Below are 27,112 nucleotides of genomic sequence, written 5' to 3'. Positions count from 1 at the left end.
TTAAATTAATTTTTAAAAAAAGGTGGTAGTCCCTGAATGTTGCATAGTTGGAAAAGTTCGTTCTCATAGTCTGAACATATCTCCACAGGATGGGGGGGAGGGAGGAGATGGGAGTGTTAGAATTTAAAGCAGTGTTTTAAGTATGCAAAATGTTTGCTATGTATGTAAATGGGATTCTTCTTAGTGACAGATCATGTGCAAATTGACAATACTTCGATTTATTTTTGAATGGCAATATAGATTGTCAAGGTTGTGTATAATTATAATAAATATATAAACCGCTACTTGAACCATAAATGGCCACCCAAGACCTCATTTTTACATCAATGTTCTTAAAAGAAGCTTTGTCTGATGTCATGGGTTGATACAAGGTCTGCTTGTCCAAAAGACCACAGGTAAGAAGCAGGCATTTTTGGTGGCTCGCCCTGTCCTGTGTGGTGTCTCTCCTGCTTCTCTGTCCCAGTCAAACTCCGCCAGATGAGTTAACTACGAACACTGTGGCACTTTGCTCCACCCGCTGCAGCCCAGACACGGGGAACTGCAGTCATTTTCACATTGGCAGTCACATTTGTGCGTTTGGATGAGCACAAACTGCCGCATTTCAAGTAATTTGGCTCTTGCGAATGATTTATTGCAACATACAGATTCAAAGTAGTTTTCCTGCGTCTGGAAGAGCTTGGGGAAATCGATGGCTTTGGGCATTGCTGGTTCTCTGAGAAGATCCTGACGTGCAGCAGTAAAGCAGCAGTCCGTGGGCTGACTCCAGGAGTTCTTTCGTGTCTTAGCAGTGCAATGGGAATCCCTCCACGCTCCACCAGTATGCAGCGGCTGTACAGTATCTGCATAACCTATACACGTGGATCGGAACTCAACATGATGCAACAGGGTTATAGCCATCTTCCTCAGAACACTTCAAAAGCTTCACAAAGTCTGCATTTCTTCCAGGCTGTGCATACTTGGATCTCAATAAGTAAAGTCTAATGAAATATTTCAATGATATTAATTTCACAGGCAAGGTTTGGGATTTAGGGGTGGGGAAAGGTCCTTCCTATTAAAAAAAAGTGTGTGTATATATATATACACACACGCGTATGGCTGTATACACATACATAGGCGTGCATATGTAAAAATGTACGATCTAAAAATCAACTCCATGTGCTTAACAACAGTCAGTATAAGGGAAAATAACAACAGTCAGTATAGGGGAAAATATTGCCCGTAACGCACTTTGCTGTCAGAGCATGTCAGACTACTACACCAGCTGGTTTACACTTCAGTATTTACCAGCTGCACAAGGATGCTCACCAGCAAGAAAAGCATTCCACCGTTATAGTGCACAAGAGGAAAACCAACTGTTCTAGCAATATTAGCTGAACGTGAAAAGAGGCTCAAGGTAGCCAGCTGAAACTCAAGGAATTCAAGACATAGCCATGATGTCACGCTAAGGGCATTTGCATCAAAATCCTGAAATAACTTTGTGAGGACCTAGATTTCAAGTTTCGGCTGAAAAATAGCTTCTCTGGCATTGCCATATCTTACCACTATCTCGAGGGGCTGACTCGGTGCAGTTTCAGGGAGAAAAGAGCTGCTTACAGAATAAAAACAATTTCTTCCCAGAGATTGTGTTTGTCACAGAGCTTCTGAACCAAGAGTGTCCCAGTGATGGTTGCCATGACTGCAAGTAAATATTATCCTTTACTGTTGCAGATGATTAACTCTGTTTTACCTTCCGTATTCCCCCTACAAATGTCAGCGTGCTCTTCCTTTTATAAGAAGTTAATTGCATTTTCAATAGTGCTGAAGCACTTTTGATCACAAAGAAAGACACGGCACTTTCTATAGTCAATACAACATTTAAAAACTACTAGTCAAGAGTATTTTACTTGCAAATTTCTTCAAAAAATGCCCTCATCCTCAAATACTCCAGAAGAAGACATAGCTGGTGGGGGAATGAGTCAGCAGAGAAAGAAAGTACTCCATTATCTGTTGGACACAATTAAAAGCTCCCCAAAACATCGCAAAACAGATGCGAGAATTCTGAAAATCCTGGTTTCTCTCTCCTACCTGTTTTTTGCTGCAGCACTGAACTTGGGTAACTCTTCAGCAGAAAAATATTCTCAGCCGAGAGATCATAAACAGCAAAGGTACGAAGCCCTGCCCGCCCCACCGCACATCCCGGGAGCTGCCTTTCACATTTCTCCATTGCTCCTGTTTGTACTAGTGGGCAATAGGAGCACCCGGAATCACGTCACCAGGGGTTTTGTCTCCTAAGGCTACTTTTTTACAAGCAGCTTTTGAATCCAGCTGGGAAATAAGAAAAAAACACACCACCTGACCAAAAGGATTTTTAAAAGTACTAAATTATCAAAGCGGGTTCCTAAATCACTTTACAGCTATGTGTCCTTTCTACTCCCACATCTTGCCTGAGTGCTAGCCAAACAACAGTTTCCTTGCCCTACTTTATGTGCTACAATAAGAACATTAAACACAGAAGTTTAAAGAGGATTTTAAGTTATAAACCACACCAGCCTGACAATTTTCAGGACAATAGTCTAACCCCTCAGCACTTTCATGTCTCTCCTCCCTTCAGAGGAGTGGATTATGAGCAATTAACCAGCCACAGAAAAGACAAAAATCCCTCAGCTACCAGAGGACTCAGATTTTACATGATGAGGCCTGTAAATACTCTGGTGCTTCCCACAGCATGGGTATCTGTAGCCAGATGCCCAGGAACAAACACTGCGGTGGAAGTTGATCCACCAGGGCCAGCAGATTCCAAAGTTTGGCCTGTGCAAACATTTCCCCCTACGCTCCAGAGCCTCACACGCCGAGGAGGACAAAGTAGGGCCATGAGCTTTCTCCAAAAATCACCCGCAAAAATAAAAAAGTCAGGAGCGCTGGTCTCAGTTTTATTAACAGAAGTATTTTACGCTTCTGAGTCAGCAGCTATTCTGCCTCTAGTGTAAACACCAGTTTCTAAAGAAGGTGGTGGCAGGGATTTTTGTTTGCTTTTTGTTTGCTTGTTTTCTTTTAACTTGCCTTGAAGACTTTCACCTTCAATTTAATCTTGAAATAAACCCAAGACTTGCAGAGGGATATCCAGTTGCGGTTGCTCTTCCCTCCCCACTCTCCTTGCTTCCATACTCTCCCAAACCACAACAGGTTCTGCAGGAACCTGTAATTAACCTTTTCCTTCTAAACTGGAGGGCCACTACAGGAGAATTTGGTGTTCAGCGCTGAGCTGAAGGGCTGGCTCAAACGGATCCCCTTTGCTTACCTGCACCTTCAGCCAGCTGCAGTCTTCTTCTGCTTTGGATGCTGCCAAGTATGAAAGAGCAGGCATTGTCCGCAGCACTATGTGCCATGAAGCTCTTTAAATTAAAAGTGGTAGCCCACAGTCTTAGCAAAAATGTTTAAACTTACCGAAAATGAACAACAGTCCCTCAACTGGGTGATTTTCCAGATGAACTGCATAACAATTTAAAGTTTCTCAGCGGCTGCAAAGATGTATAGTCTACCAGTCCTGCAAATGCCGAGCTGAGTACGCCCTGAAATGGTGGCACGGCTAGGATGTTTTAGGGGGGCTCCAGAAATAACACTGGACATTTTATAAGCATTGCACAGCCGCAGGTAAATGCGCATTACTACTTTGCCTCCAAAGGAAAGCTGAGCGACTCATTCAAGTCACACAACACCTATGACAAGGGCGAAACACGTTACATTCCCGGGACCGCAGCCATCCTCAACAGCAGGAAGGCAAGACACCTGCTTAAAAATCCTAGGCCAGAGCTTTGAGTTCCTTCTGCAGAGCATGGCAGCAGCCAGCACACGAGCTACTCTTGGAAACTGAAATGAGACAGCAAAACAGGAAACATTTGTCTTGACAATACTACAGGAAGATGTGGCCCAAGAAGTTTCCTTTCTCAACCAAAAATAACCTTTCCCACTTTACTTGCTCTTTCCACGTATTTCAGATGCTCCAGGACTTCATTGCAATAAGTATTCGCCACCTAGTCCATTGTCCGCCTGCACTGCACTGTCTGCAATACCAAGGCAGGTCAAAATATCCTTATGAAATTTTATATAGCAATTTTAGCATAGAAAGTGGAGATGGACATGAGATCTGGGAGGCAAAGGTCATCCTATTTATGACTGCTTTTCTAGACCTGTGCTTTGAAAAGTCACTGAAGAAATAATAACCACACAAGCTCCGTCCTGCTAGTTCTTATTAAGTAAGGATTAACAACCTGCTCACCAGGTATTTCAGAAAAGGCAGTGGCATTGCCTTTGCTGCTTTTGAGCGTTCATTTACAAGGAATAAACAACCCAGCTTATCTATTGCTTGTGTGATCTATACTCATCTAACACAATACATGATAAAAATAGCCTCCTGCCTGTATTAGAGACTAATGCTCTTGGAAAGCTCAGGCAGATGACCACTTGAACAGCACAGGGGAGTAGAAAATCAGTAGTTCCATACATCTCCTACCCTACATCTACTGAATTTTGGTTTGAAGTCTGGAGTCAGTCTTCTGTTAGAAGATCTGGGTATTCTAATGCTCAGAAAACAAAATCTAAATGAAAATATAAAAGAACCGCACTCCCACCTGCAACAGTTATCCACAGGGACCAAAAAGATATCTCCACTGCCACCCACAGCACTCAGTAAACTTTATGAGCAGATACACCCATACAGTAGCAACAGCCAGTTTTGCAGACACCTGGTGGTATTAACTCTGAACTGTCTGTTTTCCTTAATATGTCCATGAACTATATGTTAACTCCATGGACTTAACATGACTTGTTAAGTCCATGGACTTAATATGTCCATGAACTATGTGTGTCCCTTTTCACACATTTTTTTTCTTTTTTCTCCTCTCCTAGTAATTTATTTTATAAACTGCATCGAAGTTCTTCAGTTCAAATCAAAAACTCTCCCTGACTGTTGCTTTTTCAAAAGCACTTTCCTGTAACATCACGCAGTTCACAAACACCTGATAAAACTTACCAGGCTGACATCTCTGGGCCTTAACATTAGAGTGGAGGAAGTATTCAGTGTCAAACAGAAGAAAGCAGAGCGCCCAAGAGAGAACACTGGTTTCTCATTGCTTCCTCTCCAGCTCCCATATGCCTGCTCCCTCTCCACAAAGCACTGCAGTTCCTGTCCAGGCAGCTCACCACATCCAGGCACGTATGTAGTTACTCCTTTGCTTGCTGTTATGAAAAAAACTGTTTTCCTCTGGAGAACTGTTTCCATAATGAAACATGCGATTTTCTCACAGGTAACAAGGACTAGGACGAGAGGAAACGGCCTCAAGTTGTGCCAGGAGAGGTTTAGATTGGATATTAGGAAAAATTTCTTCACTGAAAGGGTTATCAAGCATTGGAACAGGCTGCCCAGGGAAGTGGTTGAGTCGCCATCCCTGGAGGTATTGAAAAGACATTTGGATGTGGTGCTTAGGGACATGGTTCAGTGCTGGACTTGGCAGTGCTAGGTTAATGGTTGGACTTGGCAGTGCTAGGTTAATGGTTGGACTCCATGATCTTAAGGGTTTTTTCCAACCTAAATTATTCTGTGATTCTAAAACCAGGTGTTTTCTCTAAGGGAAGTATGAGAAAAGTAGTGCAACACAGATTTAGTCAGGGAGTGATCAAAACTGCTCTCCCCAATAAAGTGCACTCAATGACTATCCCCCTGGAAGTGAACAGAAAACTCCAATTATTACTCACATGCTCAGAGAGTATCAGGTGCTCAGCTACCCACTCCTTCATCCCCAGTACCTTGCCTCACTTCCGTTCCCTCGTACACGAGAGAAGCTTAAGGACACCATACCGCTGAGGCAGTAAGGATGAAATGCAGTACTCGCTACGGAGAGAGGACTCAGGGCACGCAGGCTAGGAGCACACCTTAGCAGGATACGCCTCCTTCTGAAAACGACAGCAGGCAGGGTCAGGCAGCTTTGTGAAAAGGCTACAGTCTACATTCAATCCTCCTCAGTCCTTTCCTCTCCCCGCCATCTTCCCTGAAGCAAGGGCTCTGGTGGGCTGTGGGGAAACTCACTGTTACCTCTGCACTGCTAAAGCCGTGAGCCCCTTACAATATACAACTTGGGAAGAAATGTTTTTTCTACAAGATCTGACAAAATAGTGGTGTGCAGAGACCTGGTTGCCTCGCAGACTGTGGACCCCATGGCAAAGGAAAGCGTTTGTGAGGCTTCTTTACTGTACGTATCCATAATTCCCACAAATTATAAGATTCAAGGTTCCCCTAATTCCTTCTACCCTAATCCTTGTTTCCCGAAGCTCCTCACCCCGGGCACCATGACATTCTCTACAGCAACAGGGAGGAGACTCCATCATTTCTCTTGCGCTGCAAGTAATCCGCTGGGCTTTATTTCCTCAATAACAGCAGGAGTTTAAATTCAAGTAAAATCCAAACTCCCTCCTACCATGAAAGTGCTATTCCTCAAGGAATCTCTCATTTACGTAAGACCTTCAATGACTTCTCTCTCCAGCATTTTCATAATTCTACTTTTCACCAGCACCGTTGACCCAAACAACCTTCAACTCCCCAGAAAAGACCCAGAGGGAAGAGGATATTATACTTACTTGACAGTCAAACACAGGTTTTGGGAAAAAATAAAAATAAAAATCCCAAACAAATCCCCAAACCTCAAAGACAATTACTTAAAGAAGTAAAGGGTGGAGTAGGAAAATATAAAGTCCCAGCATTTACAAGCAGATAAATAAATACCTAGAGACAAAAGTGCAGTATGTTTTCCTCTCTTTCAAGTACAAAAACAAAAAGGAGAGTAAATGCAAATTTTTATTTGTCTCAAACATTTTCAGTAAGTCAACAGGTAAAATTTAATAAAACAATTCAATTTCTACTTACACTTTCCAGAACAGGATCACGTGTTAAAATCAAATAGAAGCTATGACTGAAGAGAGTCATAAGACTTCTGAACGCACTCCGTATAGGTAGCCAAAACTACTGCAATCACCGGAGAAAAGGCTTTCAGAAAAAATTTACAGATACTGCAGATATCTACACACACGCAGAATTAGGTAGGAGCAAAGAGGACTTTTCATAGCTCAGTATGTTTTGCAAACAACTTTTTTATACACTGATTGAAATAAGAAAACACAGAAACACATTCTTCCTAACTTTTTACTTACCTAGATCTTGTAGAGCTATCTATCTCAGAGGGAGCTAACCTCTACTACTTCTTGTGATTTGCTGTCATCCCTTCCTAAATTCCTCTCGGCTTTCTCCCAGGAGGCAGTGGCTTTACAAATGTGTAAATAAAGGCTTAATGTGAGCTCCTTATTATACTTACAAATGAAAACAAACAAACAAACGTGCAGTTTGTCTCCCAAATCAACGAGGTTCTAGGTAGCCAACAACTGCAAAAGAGTAACTTTGTAGTCAAAAGGCATATAAAGTTGAAATGAAGGTCACTGACCAATTCTGCAAAGATTTACACAGACCTTACAAGAACATGGTGTGATTAATCCTGCTGATGCCAGGAGCACTGCCTGCAATACAGAGTGGAGCACAGGTGTGACTCCTCACCAGAGTCGAGCCTAGGACTCCAATGAAGAGGTCTCATGCAACTTACTGCCATTGCTTTCCAGCACAGAACTGTATTTTAGGGCTTTGTACGCTAACATCCTTCACTTCAGTCCAAACACAGCTTTTGGTCTTCAGTTCTGAGCCCCTTCTTCAGCATCTACACTCTGTGCTCTCTTTTCAGCTGTTAGGAACAAACAGGTGTATGTGACAATATGGAATCTGCCATTTCCTATAACTCGCTCAAGTAACAGTTTGTCAAGTCCCAGCAGACACTTCAAAAAGGGGCAGATGTTAGTCACTCATCAGTTTAGCCATAGGCACAAGAACTGCACCCATTAATATTTCTATTCCGCAGGCAGTCAGAGAAATATCATTTGCTTCATGAATATGGTAGTCTTTGAACTCTTCACACATTTTGAAAGAGGAGTCATCACAATTAAAATACATTAGAAGCAAAACACTGAACATTTTACTTGGGAAGCTTAGTCCCTCAAAAACCTTCAAGTGACACTGCACAGGAAATACAAGCCCCACCTTGCAATTTTTTCTCTTCCAGGCAGGCCTTCCCATCCATACAGGTGTTTTTTTAAAGGACAGAGAATATTATTGGACTGGCTTTACCACCAAAAAGGCAAGTTGAAATTGGCTGTAAGGTAAAAAAAAAAAACAAAATAAAAAAATTGTTGTCAGCTAAGAACTCCACACTTGTGTCCTGAAGCTTGTTTTCCATTCACGCAATGGAAGCTCAGATTTCCTACCCTGCAAATCCCACTGGTGGGATGCTCTCCATTGCAGTTCCCCGAGGAAGGCACCTGCACCCACACCTCAGCCACTCCGCAGGAGGAAGTAGCAGCTGCATTTACTAAAGAGCAAACCCTTCTCAGCGTGCACTCCTGGATGGCCGACTGGACGGAGCCGTTCGGAGACACAGGCGGAGGCACACCTGGTCTTCTCCACCTGGCCTGACTTCAGGCTCGAGGCAGCGATGGAGCTGCTCGAGCTCTACTGGCCTGAGACAGTGCCACATATGCACACAAGAACAACTGAGGGCTGGGAATCTGAGAGCAAAACAGCACTACATTTGGAGACTTGGCTACTTTCTAAATTAGGCAGAATTGGTGATGTTAGAAATCACAGTTTTCGATTTAGGAATCTAAAAGTCCACATTAAGACTTCAGATGTTCAGGGGGGATTTATTTGACGTGGTCTATCATGGGGAAGTTTCATCTTCTTCCATTTTACAGAAAGTATGAAATACACATCTATAAATATAATTTGACATGTAGAAATATGAAATGTATCTAAATTCACTAAGTTGCCAAGACTATGGAAATCTTTAAAATAATTTTCCTACAACTTTAAATGACAGAAATACAGTATTTGCATTTGTCTTTGCTTGCAAGGAAATAAACAACCACAGTCCAATTTGCTAAATTACCATGACGGTGCTTTTTCAAGACAAACTAACTGAGCTCAGACAACAGAAAGTGATTTTTCCACTAACTTCTTGCTACATCATCTTGGTGATATAACAAGCCATTAGAGAAGTATTTTGTCTTGCTTTCCTTAAGTATCATGTCAGAAAAAACACCACAAAGACCTGTTTGCCACAAAAAGGGCACTGAGAAATATAATTTGTCTTAATATGCTAAACTGCTGATCTAAATCCTTTGTAAACAACTGGACAAATGCATAAATTATATCTTTATGCTCAGGTGACATTTTGTTTTCATGGATAATGTCAATAAACCGATTTTGCAAGCCAAAGGGGCAGACACATGCCCTGATGGTGAAGTATGAACTGAAAAAAGGAAAAAAAAATATTATTAGGATTTCAGTTGGGCATACTACAATGTAATTGATATTTTGTGGAGGAAGCTTTCAAATCTCATACTGCATCCTTTATTATGCTCTTCAAATCCACCTGAATGACCTTAGCAGATATCGCTACCCAAGGGATTCAGCTTCTTTGCAAATCCAACTGCTTGCTGGGTAACTAAGTGCTAGTTACAATGAAAAATTTACAAAAATAGCTTCGAAGGGAGTCAATCAAAATTTCTGACATAATAGCCTAGGGAAATACTGAAGAGATTTTTATTTTAAGTGCTTATTAGCTCTCAGTACCCAAATAGCGGTGTTGCTGTGCAGAAAAATCTGTCCTCTAGTTTTAAGTTTGTATCACTTTACAAGGCAGAACATCACTTGTAAGGGGACACAATGCAAGTGCTAACCCGTAAGTATCTGCACTGATTTGAAACTCCTTCATCTGTGTTGTGATGACGTTATTTTCAGTTTGGTGTGAGGAATTCTTTTCATCGATGTAAATTAGGTTTGTGAAGATTTTGTGATGAATTTAATGATAATTCGAGACCAAGCTAGGTCTTCTTAAGAAACAGTTCAAATACTGAGACCACCCTTTCTCACAGAATTTGTTTTGACTTGCAAAAGTTTCCTCTGTTAGAAACTATCACTTAGTGATCACAAGTGCTGTACAATAAAAAGAATCACAGAAAAAGCATTTAGAAAGAAATTCTAGAGGTTATCTGCTCCACCTAAGCGTATCAAAACAAAAATAAAAAAGGTATACTTGTCCTAACAAATGCGTGGTTTGCTTTTGATGGACTTCATAATCTCAGGAGATAATCTGTTATACTGAGAATATATTTGCGGGTACACAGAGAACACACACAAAAAAACCCCCACCACAAGCTTTTAAAGATATTTTCTTGCTAAATGGATTTTATAGCTATTGTAAGGGATGGGGCATTAGCTATTACTGTCAACAGTGAGAAGTAGCAATACAGCCCCCAGCTCTGCTACAAACGTCCAGTCTGACTATGAACAAGTCTCCTTTTTGGCAGGTCTATGCAGACCAAGTTCTGCAGGGAAAGTACCAATGTACATATGCAGTGCAATGAGCACTGAGCACTGTTGGATCCTGAACTCATCTAGAATCTCTGTTCTTTACTATTGTACAGTTAAAGAATAGAAATGTTGTTCCATTTTCAAAAGATATGCATAAAAGGCACTTGATTGCCATTGAGAAGTTCGATGGACAGGGAAGAAAGGGGAAACACAAGTAGACTGTAACTCACAACTAATAATAATTGCTTTTGCAATTGCGTTTGCTCTACAGCAATGACGCAAAGATCATTTTGTGGTCAATGCATCTATCACATGCTGATATCCACTGATCTACAGTCATAAAGAAGGCTGCAAACAAATAAGGACAGTCAAGAGTGGGGAAGTCAAATCAGGAAGATATGACTTCCAAATACAGAAGACCAACATACTGAGAGGTTGACTGAGGAGCATACACTGAACTTCCAGAGAAGACAATAAAAAAGCTACTTTCACAGTGATTCATGTTCTGCTTAAGAACACGGCACAATCTGGTACTATGCTCCATACAGCAACAAATATGGCAGTCACTTACAACCAAGGCATCAGCTAAATTAGCAAAACATACCAATGACCTAATTGTTTCCATAACAATAGAGGCATGATGTCAGCCTGGCCCTAGTGGTAAATCAGTGACTAACCTCGCACATGGTACCTACAGAGATGGGACTCAACTATACCACACAAAGTTACAAAGACTAAGATGTACAAAAGATACGAGGGGAAAAAAAGCTTATGCTGGTGTAAACGGTGGAATTCCCACTGAGTAATATCACTGGACTACCAAATGCTGGCATTGTAGTCCAACACAATTAGCAAAAACAGAGTATCCACCTGGCTGTGACAGCATTTATATAGGCAACATAATATTCCTGTAACATAGACTTTGGGACATTGCTGCAGGGCCAGTAACTTGATAGGAGGGTTCAAAGTTGGAATGTCCATAAAAATGTATTAGTCATTGAAACAAAGTGTTATGACATACCAAGGATTTTACTCAAACCAGAATATATTTAATAACTAGTATTTCAGAAACAATCATTCTTTGCACAACCTATTTTTTCTTTCACTTACATTACAAATAACTCCCCTCCACCCACACTCCTCAGCTAAGGACGAAGCGTTGTCAATTTTACAGATGAGTAAAGTGAATCACATGGCTGACAAGTTTGACTTGTTTCTTAAAGATACGGATTTAAATAAAAAATTCCTTCTCTGAAATAAATGGATTTTCACTAGCACAGAAGTAGGGTAGGTGAGAAAAGAATTTTTTTCTTGTATTTTTTTCTTGATCAGCATGGCAGTGGCAGGGTCAGTTACAGGATGAAGACGTTTTCATTTTTTTTCTGCCTGAAACAGACGTTTCCTCTGGAGAACTCACCGTCAGACAGACAAATGAGAATCACAGCCCTTTCCCGTGCGAGGCAAAGCATCAAAAATTACACAGGTCTCAAGATACTTGTTCAACTCCCAGTCTCTCACAACTCAAACATTCTGACATCTAAATTCACATATTTCCTTTGAGCATGCTTAAGAGAGAAATGTCATTCTCCTGAGCAGCCGCATGCGGAATCTGAAGTGGAGAAAGTTTTTTTAAAAAAAAAAAGCTTGGACTACTGAAAGGAAAAAGAGAGACTGTACGGCACTGTAGCAATGCTATTGTTTGCCAGCTTTAAGCAATGGGCATAAACATGCCATGGAAAGTTCTCAAGGAAAACCAGTCTGGTCTCTTAATGGGAGGAGAGAATATCAGGGAGGAGAACTAAGAGCTCAATAATTAAAGCTGAGCATAGGCTTTTGTTTAAGAAAGGAGTTTCAAAGCTAAGCCTACATACTGCTTCATGTACCTCCAAACTTCAGTCACGTTTTAAAGATACCCCTGCCAGTTTTGAACTGCCTTGTTCAAGTACTAGTGCAGCCACATGAGCACAAAGCTCAACACAGGCTTATTAATCCTGAAACATAGGCCTAATCTCAGGCTTTAGTAAAAACCAGGCACCCATGGTTGTAAGAGAAGTGGCGCATATGTGAAGCCATTAGGTCAAAGTATTCCTGAAATTGGAACATGCAGGAAAAAAACCCCAACCTGACAGTATGTGAATTTTACTGGTGAAAAAAACCATTGTTCTTATTTTTCCCTCCTATTCGCTATGAGTAAGGCTGTTTACTATTGAGCTGGAAATGTCACAGAAGAAATGCAACTTCACAGTTTTTGAAAATTTTAAACCCCAACCTGGGAATCAAATTGAACCTTTGTACAAAGCAATACAACTTCTCTAATTTCAGTGGAACTATAGCTGCTTATGTTTAGAGCCGAAAACAGTCCACTACAGTTTCTGCCCTTGAAAAGTACTGTCCTATGTTTGCTTTAGAGGAGTTGCATGGTTTAAGCAGGCACTTCAAATTTCTTTTCAGTCAAGATGGTGGAAAATAACCACATTCATTCAGTTAGTGATCAGTTCTATTGCTAAAACTGACAGAAATCTTATTCTCTTTGTTGCTAAGCCCCTCTTATTTTAGAGGAACCTGAGGATGTTACAGCTGGGCAAGCGCCTGCAGTTACATGAATGTCACAGGTTGTTTCGGATCCCAGGAATACAGCAATGCTCACTTCAGATCATTTATTCACTCAGAGAACTACACTTCATGTGACAGAAGGTGATACTTGATGGCTCAGTGGATGATCATAAATGTTCATAGTACAAATAAATACACCTAATAATACTATGCTGCATATGACAGGCACATATGTTTCCTCCTACGATTTAGTTAGCTTTACTGCTAGCGTGAAGCGTAAAGACAGGGGTAAATCCATTAATTCTCTTTTGACAGAAGAGCAAAATAAACAGCACATTCTACAAAGGCTGATTAACTTTTTTACCCATGCTGTCTTAAAAGAATATCTATACTCAATAAGATGTATTTTTTTTAACTTTAAAAGACTGCTCAGATATGAATGCTCCATTTGTTATCAAAAGCATTGCTTACTATAATCCTGTCTTCCTGCATGGAGGCATTAAACTGCAGTTCAAAATCCATTTGTTTTCTATTCAGTGGTCTTTATGCATTATATGAAACAGATGCAAACCTCATATGCTTCCAGTAAGCTCAGTGTACAGGTAAGTGCAAAGCTCTGAGTTCTGAAAACATATATAAGGATAAATGCTAATTAGAAAAAGGATTAAAATATGACATAAGACAGTAGTTACTCTCATGACTGCTGCATGATTCCGTATGGCTTGGAAACATCATTAACAAAGGAATTGTGCCTAAGGGAGCAGTCTACATTTGCAAATAAAACTACCTGTCAACACTGGCAGTTACACCCACTGCTGGCAAGTGAATATTCAATAAGGAAGACCAAAGAAACCTCTAGCGAACATCTAAATAAACTAATATGTTAGGCAGTGTATGGGGGGGGGGAGGGGGATGATGCTGGCATTGGGCAAGAATAAAAACAACAGACTAGTGAATCCTCAGATACCAAACCACACTGAGCATATGCTTCAGCCAACATGTGTATCTGTGGAGTTGCATCTCCAGTGTACCAATTCACTCAGCTGTCAAGAGAAAAGGTAAAGAAACACGAGATGAAAAGGTTTACAGAGCTGAAGACAGCTCAAATTCCACCTGCATATGAACTGGAGGCTAGTGTCACCTTTGAATATTGGGATGCTCAAATGGAAAGAAAAAGAACTTGTAGACTGAAGCCTTTACATTAATAAAATGCATTTGCAATACATTGCTGCTGCAGTATTCCTCTCAAGGCATTTTGTCAGGCTGAATTAAGCATAAAGTCTGAGGTGGAATGCCCCTTACATATGCCAAAAATTAAGAGTTTTTTGGTTTGGGTTGGGTTAGGTTTTTTCCCTGGATTATCTTCTGAGTCATAGGAGAACACTAAATTTTTTGGGCAGTTTGTAACTTAGAAAACAAAATAAATTTACAGACACCGAAGGCGTGGAAAATAACCATAAGGAATAGGTCATATGCTCCTAATTGAGCACAGTCAGAGACAAAACTTTTAATGAGATTTGCTCCAAACTTCAGTATAATCAAGATACAGAGATTTTGTTCTCACCAATTTTGGCATGGTGCTTTTTAAGATAAAGCGTGTAAGTGGCAAGACCTTTTTATGCTTATCTGTAAGATGTACTTATTGCAATTATTACACTACTATGTTTAACATAAGAAGCACGATGTGAAAACTGCAGACCACTGTAAACAGCAAACATCCAGCAAGTACCTTCCAAAATTAATGATCAAACTGTTGAAATGCCAGACTGAAACAAGCGCCCAGTAATGAATTGTTACTGACAGAAACTTTGCTTTTCACCACACAAGTTTTCATCAGACAGATGATTCTAAATAACAAGAGCAAGGTCTCTCATCTCTGAAAGCAAAGCTCAGTTCTCTTACAGAAAGGTTAACTCTGAAAGCATTTGTGTGGGTGGGCAGCAAAACAAAGAAAATTTTCATTTGATAAAATTTTATATTCTTTGTAGAAACACATAATTCTATTTAGTGAAAGAGAGAGAGGCATCCAAGCCTCCATGATCACGTACTTTCCCTTGAATAAAATAAATGAATAAAAAATACACAACAAAAAACTTTGCAAACATAAGCTGGATTTGATTCAATTTTATGTTTTGGGTAAATCAGTCCTTCCCTGAAATTTTTTTAGCATTACCATCCAGAATGAAGAATATGGGAGAAAACTGCACATGTGGTGTCACTGAGACCGAAACTGGAAGGGGCTCTTCCTTCGCAGGGCAGTAATGATAAACAGGAAAACAAAATATGCATTTCAGTGGTATTAGGCCAGGAAATACCCCACTAAAGTTTTGTGACCGTATAACTACAAACTTCAATTTTTAAAAATAAGCTGTTCTTCTTCTTGACAGTATTTGGACTTGGTTTCCAGTGAGGAAGCCTCGCAGACTTGCATTTACTTTATCAAGTTGCTAACGCACACAGGCAGACTTGTAGGACAAGCCCTGGTGCTTGGATTACTTTGCTTGCCCTTCTTCGCTTCAACAGCTTGCAGTGCTGCTGAAATACACTCCCTGCACAAGCATCCTGCCGATGAGCTCACTCCCTGGCAGGTCACAGCAATCTCTTGTGCATATGCCTGTGAAGCTAAGGCATAATTTATTCTAATATTTAGAATATAAAGTTAACACATCAATGCAGATCCGGACAGGGATCCTTTCAACACCTTCTTGTGCCACACCTTAATTGTCTTAAGAGAGTGAATGATGCATTATGTGGTTTATTTCCTTTCCTCCTTCTCTTCACCGGAGCTGAACATGTTATTTCTAGCATTCTTGCATATTAAAGCAGTCATAAGTGACAGTAGTTATACAAACTTAAAAAAATTAAATCTGAAGTAACGAAGAACTCATCAAACTTTGCCATGTCGTCTAAATGAGCTTTCTTCAAAAGCACAGCCATCTTCCCAGTTCTTCAGGGGATGAGGGAGGATACCACTGAGACATTCTCCAAACCATTTGTGCCTTCTTGGGTAAGACAATAACACTTAGTAGAATACTGTTAATAGCCAGCAAATCTCCACTAAATGCAAGGCGTCAACTTGACCATCTCTGTATTACATCAGAAAAGCTACAGACTTTTAAAGTAATCTTGTTCTATAACGCTTGGCACTAAACAAATAAATACAGTCATAGGAACAGTTTCAACAGAGTACCACTCACTATCGTAGTGCAATGTTTCTATGAAAAAAGAGATTTCCTGCAGTTTCTAACTGTTCTACTGATATGCTCTTCTTAGTCTGGGAAGTAAGACATCATAAAACAAAATCAACCTGCGTATATTCATGCAGGTTAACATTAATTTAGGTTAACTCAAATCCAGATTAAAAAAAAAAAAGTGCTTATTACAAATTGCAAGCAGTGTATTTGTCTCGCTGGGAAATACCTGTCCAGAGGACTGTATGGTTTTCATTTATTATTAAAATTAAACTGAGCATCTGTTTTGGCTCTAGACTTAAAGCAGAGCAAAATAAAGAACAAAGACTGGCACTTTTCCGAAGCAATAAAATGGAGGGAAAAAAAATAATCAGAGGTTATTATCTAAATGACACCACCTCTCCATTCTTTCAAATACAGAAATTATTGAAGAGATTATCCAAGCTGCTGAAATTTGGGGAAGCCTCAGTTAACTACTAAAAGTTTGATACTGTAATAATATTTTTAAAGGGCTAATGGAAAGACCTGAGATATGGATGGATTAATCTGACATCAGTGCAGACCAAAGTAGAAGATGTGAAAGAGTTAAAGGGTATTAGCACCACAGATACCACACACAATGTCACAGAAAAGGCACCAGACACAGCAGGTGTGCTCCTTGATTCAGTCAGAAGTCCTATTACAAACCAAATACAACATCACGTCCTTAGACTTTTGAAAAGCACTGGACCTAGTACCCCACCTGACATTTTTGTTAAAACAGGATGACGCTAGTGATTTTAGCAGAAAAGAAACACAAAGCTAAATGGCTTGAAGCCAAAGCTAGGTAAAGTCACTCCAGAATAAATGCATACATTTAAAGTGGGGGTAATTAGCCACTGAGACAACCTAGCTAAAGGCAAGACAGAGTCATTGTCATTTGACATGTTTAATATGGAAATGAGATCCCTGGAGACGGAATTGCAGAGCTGTGGGCCTCTCAGGCAAACACACAACCTTCCTTCTCTTCTGTGTAGAAAACAATGTAGTTTGAGTATGTCTGCTCATGGCAGCTGCAGCAGAGTAACATGGAGAGTTTTCTTTCTTTCTCTCTTGGTTTGAGCGTGTTTTACAGTAACGTATGTCTGGCAAAAGGCTGGTATAAACTTTGGATCCCAAAACACAAATATAATTTAATAATTAATGCAGAAATCCTAACCCAATTAATGTTGTTGTTGAGTCTGTACAACATGTTGATGATGTAAGAACTACTGTAAATAAAATGGGGTCAGATAATTAGCGGATTCCAAACTGGGATTCAGATACTCCACTAGGGTAGGGTAAAAAGTCCACAAGAGAGAGAATCAGATTTAGATAAGGCTAAAGTGTTCTTGTATGATTAGAAGGGGAAATATTACAGAGTATAGTGTCAGCATGAGAAAACGATTCAACAGATCAAAGGAAACTGAAGCTCAGTCAAAGTCCTTGCCATATATACACTAAGCCAGAGAGGGGTGACACTACTTGAAACTTGGACTGGCAATCAGCAAAGCTACCATAAAAAACCTGTTTACAGAAAATAATCACAGAACTATTGCTTATGTCTCAGTTCAGCAAAAATACAATTATTTGACATGAAGATTTTGGAACCCAAGTATGGGGAAGGCTTAGAATTGTTTTTCATCAAAGGTGTAAAATATTGAAAATTGAAAAGACCATCAATGGCCCTGTTATAAAAGCATGAGGGATGCAAAAATGAACTTTAATGATAACATAGAACTAGAAGCCATCATAAAAAACAGAGGGCTGGGTATTATAGATGATGAATCAGATGACCCTCAGAATTTCAATAACAGAGATGAAATTAAATCCAGTAATACACAGATGCATTTGTGGATTAATAAAAAATACTTATGCTATTAGAAGACATTTCTAAATTTGAAGAATGACAATGAAGGAAGGATTTGAATGCAATAGCTTATCTCATGAAGACTACAAACTGTCAGTATAACAGGACTGAAAAAGTAAAATGTGATCTTCTGAAGTATCAGGAAAAGTATTTCTAGTAAAAGAAAAAGATTAGTATTGCTAAGTGTTAATTCAATACCAGCAATGGCCCTAACAACTCATGTTGAGCAAAAGATGAATTCACTATATAGGAAATGCAGAGAAAAGCTACAGATTGACCTGGGGAACAGAGGACATATCACATGACAGGAGAATAGAAAAGCTTGGGTTTATAAGTGATAAAATAAAGACTTGAGGAGGTCATAAATGTTGTTTATAAGTATGCTATTAGAGAAATGGCCACTAGCACCATGTACACTAGTAAACTAGACAGTTCCAAAGCATTAGCTTGACCATTGCCCTGCTGCTTAACTACCTGAGCAGTGTAAACACAGTTAATAAAAATCAGTGAATAGGAAGCGTCGTTCTCATTTAACAACTTTCATGATGCTCAAATTACAAAGGCACACGTGAGGCAGCCTTAATACTAGTTTGCTTAGCTGAAGAAATCAAGTCTTGGCAACAGTATTGCATGAGTGGTGATGGGAAGGGGCAGAGGGGAGGAATATATCTATGAAGCCATTGGTTGCCATATTCAAACTTTTCCTTCTTCTCCTTGAGGACAAAAGAGACCTTCAAAATAGCAATACTTAATTTTTTAGAAACTCTGCAACTACCCCTTGCTTTCGGTTTCTTTGACAAAAATGACCCATTGTGATTAAGGTTTAGTGGGATATGATTTGCTGAAGCAATTTGCTGTATAAAACAATGAGCCAAATTCAACTTGGAAATAACACCGTGGACGAATGTCCATCACAAAAGAAAAAAACATCAGTAAGAATTAATGTTTCATGACACTTGAGTATCATTGAAGGAGAAAAGCATAAAACCAGGTGGATTATTTTATTTAGTCCTAATTGTCAAATAAAAGCCACAGCTGATGGATGATTACATGCTCACAACTCATCATTTACCCAGGATACACCAACAATATTTTTGAAAAGACTCAACTTTTGTTGTCTAGACTGGCACTACACTACCAGATATGTCTGAGAACACTTCCCTGCATCTGTCAAAAGTAGCAATCAGAAATAAATATATACATGTGTTAAATGCGTGAAACTACTAGTGCCATGAACCTTGCTGCCAAGACGCAAGCAAAGCTGTAGAACAACCAACGATGACACATTATCATTTGTAAACTGTAACTTTACACCCTGTGGTCAAGCACACTCTGAGAGTGTTCCCAGTGTTGGTGTGTAAACCTGTTTATCTTGCACACACATATTCTTGCCTATATGAACCCCACAGGTGTATCCATATATTCTTTAATACAGCTTTACAAGTGCACTGGCTGCTTCCAGGCTTTACAAGTGGTTGTTACTTATTTAAACGGCTTGTTAAAATTAAGTGTTACAACCAGAAATCCAAGGGGTTTTATTTTAATCGAGAAAATTAAAATGAAAAAGGCCTGCTAAAATAAAAAGGTTGTTCTTGGTCTGACACAGCAAAACCTTTTATATTCTTAATATCAGAAATAAAAATAAAAACAGGGTCAATTTGATCATCTTCACATTTTGACTATGAAATACTTCACCAGAAATTGTCTAATTGCTGTCTGCTGACAATCGCAACTAACACACAGAAGGACAACTGTATCACATCCTATTAGTTATGCATGAGTACTGGAACCAGTGGTCAGAACAATATAATTAGCCCAGAACAAAGCAACCTCAGAGCATACTGTTTGCATGACATAAGATGCTTTTTGCATATACCTGATCACGTATCAGTGTAAAACAGATCAGGCCAAAGCCACAGGACCCTTAATCTTTTTTCTTCATGGCAATGAGATAGCACAAAATAAGCCATCCAGAGACTGCATATACAGAAGAACTTGTATCTGCAAGTTACAAGACCGTACTAAGAATAATACTCTGCTTGTCAGCCTACAGAACAACTGATACCAACCACACGCAGCCCAAATGCATTGCAGTCTCACCTAATGATGGAATTAATAAGTAATATACTAGGCATGGCATGCCAAGCAGCCTCTACCACCCAAGCTTTCTACTAGCTTTTCTGACTCAGTGAGAATGTAAATTGAGGTAAATTCTGCCCTTTTTAATGAGAACAAAATAGGTATCAGGAGATGTTCTGAACAAGCAAGCTATTTATCAAACATATAAAAAAATTTCCTTTTCATGTTCCTTTTCCAGGTTAAGTAAAGGTGGCCTGTCCACCTGGGTAAAGACCGGTAATTAATATCTTTTGGCAGGATAGATGACGTATCATGATTCCGAGCCCATAACATCCCTACATACTATCAACACCCTAACACAAGCTTTTGTGACCCTCGGCAGCTTTTGGCATTTTTGTTACCACTGGCACTTGTGACGGGGGGTCCAGCTCCCGCCTTAGATAGATAGAAAGAATCAGTTTATTAACAATTCTTTAAATGATACAATTACAATTCAATAATTCATTAAGATCTTACAATAGTCTGTAGTTGACTAACAAATATATCTATAATGTCCACTGAAGAAAATAGCGCCCGATTCCATAAACGACGAGTGACTTTATCCTGTCAGGAAGAGGAGAGTCCCAATTCTGTTAACAGCTCGTTGTTGACTGATACCATTTCCCGCATGCCCCAAAAGGAAATCCCATAAATTTGATAGTACCAGTGTTCATCAGTTCTTGAATTTGACCTTTTAGATATTGATATTACTTAACTTTCTCTGCTGCTGCATCAGCCAACAATGTTAATTTACTCTTATACCTCACTGTGATGTCAACTACTAGAGCCCGATTCTCCTTAACAAATACTAAGTCCAGCTTATATAATTCATTTTGTTCGTCTCTCAACAGCGGCTCCTGCAATACAATCCATTCTTTCTTTTTGGCCTCATCTGCCAATAAGCTAATTAAAGACCTGTGCTTTACCTGCACGGACATTTCTGCAACCCACTGACACTGCACCTCTGCCATTTTGTTCAAGGACAAAGTTGATTTGCATCATTTGTGATACACATAGATGGATTTCAATAGCAAAGACAATTATCCACGCTCATAAAATTAGCCAGTGCAGCCAAGAGACATCAGATTTAAAATAACCATTTTCACTGCCTAATACTGTGTCTAAGACACAATGCACCAACACACATGCAGTGCTCTGAACATGGGCTGAGCCATCACCACTGCTGCAAGCTCCAGCACTCTTGACAGTTCTTGTTCATCTTCTACGCAAAAATCTGTTGTCGCTCCCTTAGTCTCCAGGGTAAGGCTGGAACAGGTCCACCAGCTTCAGAAGGTTACCGTGACACCTGAATGAAGCAGAATGGCAGGAAGGGAGGATGACTTCCCCTCTTTCTCCCAATTTCTGTGTTCTGAGTACTCTAGTTTTGCTTTTCATCATCCTTCTTACTCAGTTCCTTTTTACTCTCATTGCTAATCAGACTTCTCCACTGATGAAGGAACCTCTAAATCTTCACATTTTGTTCATGCAGTAAAGTTGACAGAAGGCCTGCATGCCCTCTTTAAAGGGAGTCCTATTACTGTCTTAAAACTATTTTAAGGAGACTTTAAGCTAGTGTTTCTTTCAACACTTAAGCATGGAGAACAAGATAGATATGTATTTGCTCTCTGATAAAAAGAGTTAGCAAGGGATTTATTACATCGCTAGTTTGTCTTGCAAGCTCTGCTTACAGCAGATGCTGACCCCTGTAGTCATAAATTCAACCCAACAACAGAATAGGGATTCAACTTTCTTTTTATTCAGACAGAGGAAAATATTATTGCACTGGCATGTTGCTGGCCTGACAATTACCGGAGGAGCAGTTACCCAGCTGCCATAAGTCCAAGGACTCTCTGGCTCCCCTTTTAATGGGGACTATGTGACATGAGAGAAAAAGTAGCCAAACTAAACAATGACATCTACCTCCCAATCTTATGCAAGAAACATGATCATTTTCAGAAGACTTCCTATTTATAACCTCCTAACTGCCATGCAACCCCAAATATGCTGCACGCTATGCAGCAGAACTTCAGAGAAACCAGGGCCTGTGCCCTAAAGCACGTACACTTTTCCAGCTGCAGTGGCTACTATAGAGAGGTATTATCTCTACCTACAAATTTTGTCTTCTGTATAGTCATGCAGCATATTTTGTATGCTGTTAGTTTGCCTCCAACATCAATAGGTATCAGTCATACTTTTAGCACATGAATTCACTTACACAACTTTTCTCATCACTGTTCAGGTTAAAAATCTAGCCTCAAAACTAAATTGAAAGTCTTATTTTTGCTAATCTTCCTCCCTAATAACTCAAACCAGTGATGACTGTTAATGTTGCACAGCTCCACAAACCAGATCTATTTAATCAGTCATGCAGCTTCTGCTTTACATTTAAGGATTCTCAACAATTGACACATACACTTATCCACAACCAATTTTACATCCATTAAGGAGTGGATGACTGCATGTAACTTCCAAAGAGCCTCCTTCTCTGAAGGAGAAAGTGCAACTTGATTACAAGCCACCTATGTATTTTATTCCAAGATGAAAGTTGGCAGGCAGTGGGGGAACTGTTTATAGTTACAGGCTGGCAAACATTAGAGAAGGTGAAGTGCTAAATCAGTGCACTGCTTGCATCCTGGATGCTAGCCTGCCCTAGCCAGCGTAACTCTTTGGGAGCGCTCCCCAGGTACAGAAGTAGCCAGCAAGCTGTTTATGAGGTGGAGTGATTCAGAGGGCAGACTAATCAAAAAAAACAACAAAAAAAACTTTTTCCAGCCAAAACCAATTCCTTGATCTGGTTCACTGTGTAGCCACATGAACAGTCCTACCACACAACAGAGGAAGAAACAGAGGGTGGAAGCAAATAGTCATGTCTGCTTCAGCCAGCTTAAACTTAAACAGTACCGCATCTGAATGTCAAGCAAGAAATAAACAAACAACTGAACTACCAGCTGAAAAATAAGAAATGGAAAAGCAAATATCTTCTCTAAAATCAGGGAAAATTTATTCTGTGCAAGGGATCTGCACCAGTCTAAACTGTTGAGTCTAAATATTGTTTGAGGGCATACTCGCCCAAAGATTAATTTCATGTTTAATAGACTAGCTAGGAAGAGAAAAGCACATAAGAATGTAAACAAACTGGTCAGGTAATGGAGCTTGAAGATATTCCCTCATATTTTAAATTCACCTTAACTACAGAAACAAAATCCATCAGTGATGCCTGGCATTAGGTGAAGGCAGCTAGCCCATAAAAACAAATTTGTTACAATAATGTTGCTGTGTTTCACATTAGACATGAAGTGCTGTTGACCAGGTCTAATTGCTACTTTGACATAATAAACAAAAGCTAAATGAAGGAGCCAAAGGAGACAGGCAATGTGAGAAACTCTCTCTCTACATAGCTAGAGGATTTTATTTTATCATATCTTCTACATAAAACACAACACAAAAAGGTCACTCAGTAGTTTTAAAGTCACATATGGAAACAGCAGGCTCATCAGCCAACTCTACCATGTAACGCAAGGGAAATAACATAAGGGTGCTCTTCTTCCCGCTTAGCATAATCTCACTGCTTTCTACCTACGGGTGGAATTCCACAGCAACAGCCCATCCAAGAGAGAGCTGCTGCTGTCCCACTCTCCCTCTTGCTCCCATCTTGCAGTCCTGCCCTTTCCACTGTACTGGCACTACCGCTGGCACAATCACACGCTGACCTAATTCAGGGCACTGAGCAAAACCTAACCCTGCTGAAAGAGAACCCATTTTTAGCTGTTTCAGCTTCTTAAAACAGCTTGCCACTCAGCTGAAAAAGCATCACAGCCAGCACGAGAGAAGATAGAAGAGACAATGGCAGCCCCGAGTAAGCTCAATCCAAGCTAACGGAGACCGGCAGCCTTAGAAAGGATGAGTTTGTTATTAAGATGTAGGTTTGGAGGTCTGCCAACAGGCATATCGCTCAGGGGTCTGCCCAATAATGCATTAGGACCTCAGGTTAAAGAAAGATCTACATCAAGAAGAGCATACTAAGCACAGGTGATGGAACGAGGTTCACTCCTGTTTTTCTTCACTCATGGTTTTTTAAAACTCCAATCTGACTCACAGTTCAGAAGCTATTTCAGCAGGAAAATAGTTAGAAATAGCATTTTTGGAAAATAAAACAATGTAGCCAGGAATTAAACCCACAAATGGATTAAACCAGCTGCTCTGCCTTTGCCTCTCAGTTCTGCCTGTACTTAACACTCATCACCCCTTCTTGTGGTAGAAGACAATTCAAAGAAAAGCTGCGCTAAATTCTAACAATAATTACAACAACAACCACCAGTGTAAAATTGGCATAATTCCTATCAGTGGAACAGACTACAGAAGTGGGAGTTGCAATACCTTTGAAAAAATGTTGAAGACCCAAAAGGAATTTGGTTACAAAAGCATGGCTTGCAGCTGAAAGCAGCACTGAGAGATCAGAAACGCAGCTGAGAACAAGGGTGCTGGTAGAAGAGTTGTGGAATGACTGAACAGTCCCAGATCCACTTAAAGCATTTACTCAAAGTAAAAGAAACCAAAACATGAGCGGAACCTCACAGCAAGGAAAACAACCACATTTAGATAATGGAATTATATACAACAGGTCTGCTCTCCCTTTTGTGCCATTCCCTTTCCAAATGAATGGGTCAAAAAAATTTGACTACTCCTCTATAGCTTAGATTCTACTCCATTAAAGGCAATGTAATATCTTTCTGGCTCTCCTTTCAAAACCACTTGACTTTGATAATATTCTAACTAAACTGTAACCCAGCAAGAATGTTAACTTTGTCTATGCAAATGAAGATGTGTAATGAGCAGAGAGCAACATTTTATCACGCTTACAAGAAACAGACATGTTGTTATTCCAGTGATATATATCATAAAAGCGAAGGCCAGAAAAACAATAAAGTCTTTGGAGGACTGATGCTACAGACAATTAAAGGAAAGGGATATGCCTCTTACAGGACATCATAAAAAGCTGACAAAACCTGCTCCCAAAGCCTGCTTTAAGGGAAGCAGTCACTTATTAATGACAAAGAATTAAGATCAATACAAGTAGGAGAACGCTGACCTGGTCCCTTAATGGAAAAGATTGTCTCAGAAAGAGTTCTTACTGCGAAATATTTAACCGTGCAAGATCATTACACTACCAAGTACCCTTTTTCCACTCCCAGATCGTGAGACAAGAACACTTCATTCATTAACTCCTGTTAAGAGCAAAAAGAGGAATTATCTTCTGGTTGGAAACTTTATGCGTCTGTACAGAGCCCCTTCTCCTTTGCCTGGTGTGTTGACAGCTCCCCCTTCTGTTCCAACCGACTTTAACCATCTTTCGGAGCATAGACATACTTTCCATTAGTAAGAAATTGGTATATCTGCTAAGAAAGGACAATCTATATTATGGCCCATATATGCAGGTAAATATACCAATGCTTAATATATGCAGGTCAAAATACCATGCCCACATTTTATAAGAGAAATACAGGTCAAAATACCATGCCCACATTTTATAAGACAAATACAACCTGATGACAAACATCACAAACCATAATCCATTCCCAGAAGCACTATTTCTTCTATTAAAAGCCCTTTCAATTACAGCACGTTAGTAGTGGTTCAATACAAAAAATACTTCCTCTTTGTCCTAATTAATGTTCATATTTAAGTCTGCATTCAAAAACTTATATATTTCCTATGAAACAGTATAGAAAGAACCCAAGAAGTACGTGTTAGACATAAAGAATCACCACTCTCAGCTCAGTGCTCCATAGTGCACTTGGTGATAAAATTAGTTACCATCTTGCACTGTGTTTATGTTGAAGCTATGCTACTACTCCAGTACATTGCTTAGTTTGGCACTACAGACCCAAAATTAGAGGACCCTCCAATGGGTTCCTCAAGCAGAAAAGTTAATTCAATCCAGGTCTTGCAGTGGTTCAGCAAGGCTCCAGAAGTCTGCTACATGCAATACCACCATCAGCTGACAAAACCTCACTGGCCTAAGCTTTTTCAGATATGTGGAGAAAAAAATACAGCAATGTACCTTCAAGAAAGGTTTGGGAACTGAGGGTTTAAAGCTTCAGCTTGCACCTCTTCCTTCAGTGGACTGAACACCTGGGAGAGGGGGATTTGGGACAAACCCCAATTGACAGCTTTTCCTCTCAGCTAGCTCTGGGCATGTTTGCTGTGCAGCTGCAGGTTCCTTAGGGTGCCAGGTTCTGCTACCCATGGGTACCCTATAGGAGAAGGCTGGGCACCCAGCCCAGGCCATGCTGCCAGTCTTGCACCTAAGCCCATTGCCATTTCTGCCTATACATCTGAGACAAACACCCTGCATCTCCATTACTAGACGCTGTACCAGAGAAGACGGAAGAACTGCACTTTGTGCTTAATGTGTAAGGCAATAAGCTGAAGTGAAGCCCTTAAACTTTGTGAGAGTTCATCCCAGAAGTTAGCCCAGCTATTTAAAAATAATAACCAAGGAATAACGAAACCTCTCTATTGAGTGTGAGGAAGATACCCACGTGAGGGTAGCACTGTTCCTTGTATTACGAGAGTTCACGTTCATTCACCATCAACCAGGAGCTGACCCTGCCAGCTCGGTTCGGCCGATCTTCCAGGCCTGAGGGCTTCCACCGAGACGCCCGGGTGAGCACGGCAACGTCAGGGAGACCGGCCTTCCTAGGCCACAGGCAGCGTGGAGGCTCTCCCTCCTCTGAGGAGATACCCGGAACGGCGCAAGGCTGCCAGGAGTGGTTATTTTTCAGCTACAGGGCCGAGGTGACATACCAGGCCGACGAGATGAACCAGCCCGCCACCGCCGCACCCCCAAGTGCGCATGCGCTGTAACGGCTGCCGGGGAAACGGGCACGCGACACCCTGCGCATGCGCGGCATCTGCCAG

The 27,112-nt window shown here is 40.3% G+C and overlaps 1 long non-coding RNA gene across 2 annotated transcripts; it reads right to left on the bottom strand.

Annotated features, from left to right (window-relative positions):
- Positions 1-37: 37 nt before the first annotated feature.
- LOC140651558 (uncharacterized) lies at positions 38-27,015 on the bottom strand. 2 transcript variants are annotated; one of them, XR_012042442.1, is made up of 4 exons: positions 26,734-27,015; positions 8,111-8,222; positions 7,623-7,757; positions 38-7,539 (listed from the first exon to the last, which is right to left on the bottom strand). It is a non-coding gene; the product is annotated as an uncharacterized lncRNA (long non-coding RNA). The 2 variants fall into 2 exon arrangements; XR_012042441.1 differs by having other exon boundaries at positions 38-7,757.
- Positions 27,016-27,112: the final 97 nt, after the last annotated feature.

The sequence above is a fragment of the Ciconia boyciana genome, chromosome 5, assembly GCF_034638445.1.
Source record: "Ciconia boyciana chromosome 5, ASM3463844v1, whole genome shotgun sequence".
NCBI classification, from domain to species: domain Eukaryota; kingdom Metazoa; phylum Chordata; class Aves; order Ciconiiformes; family Ciconiidae; genus Ciconia; species Ciconia boyciana.
This window is presented reverse-complemented; position numbering and strand designations above follow the sequence as displayed.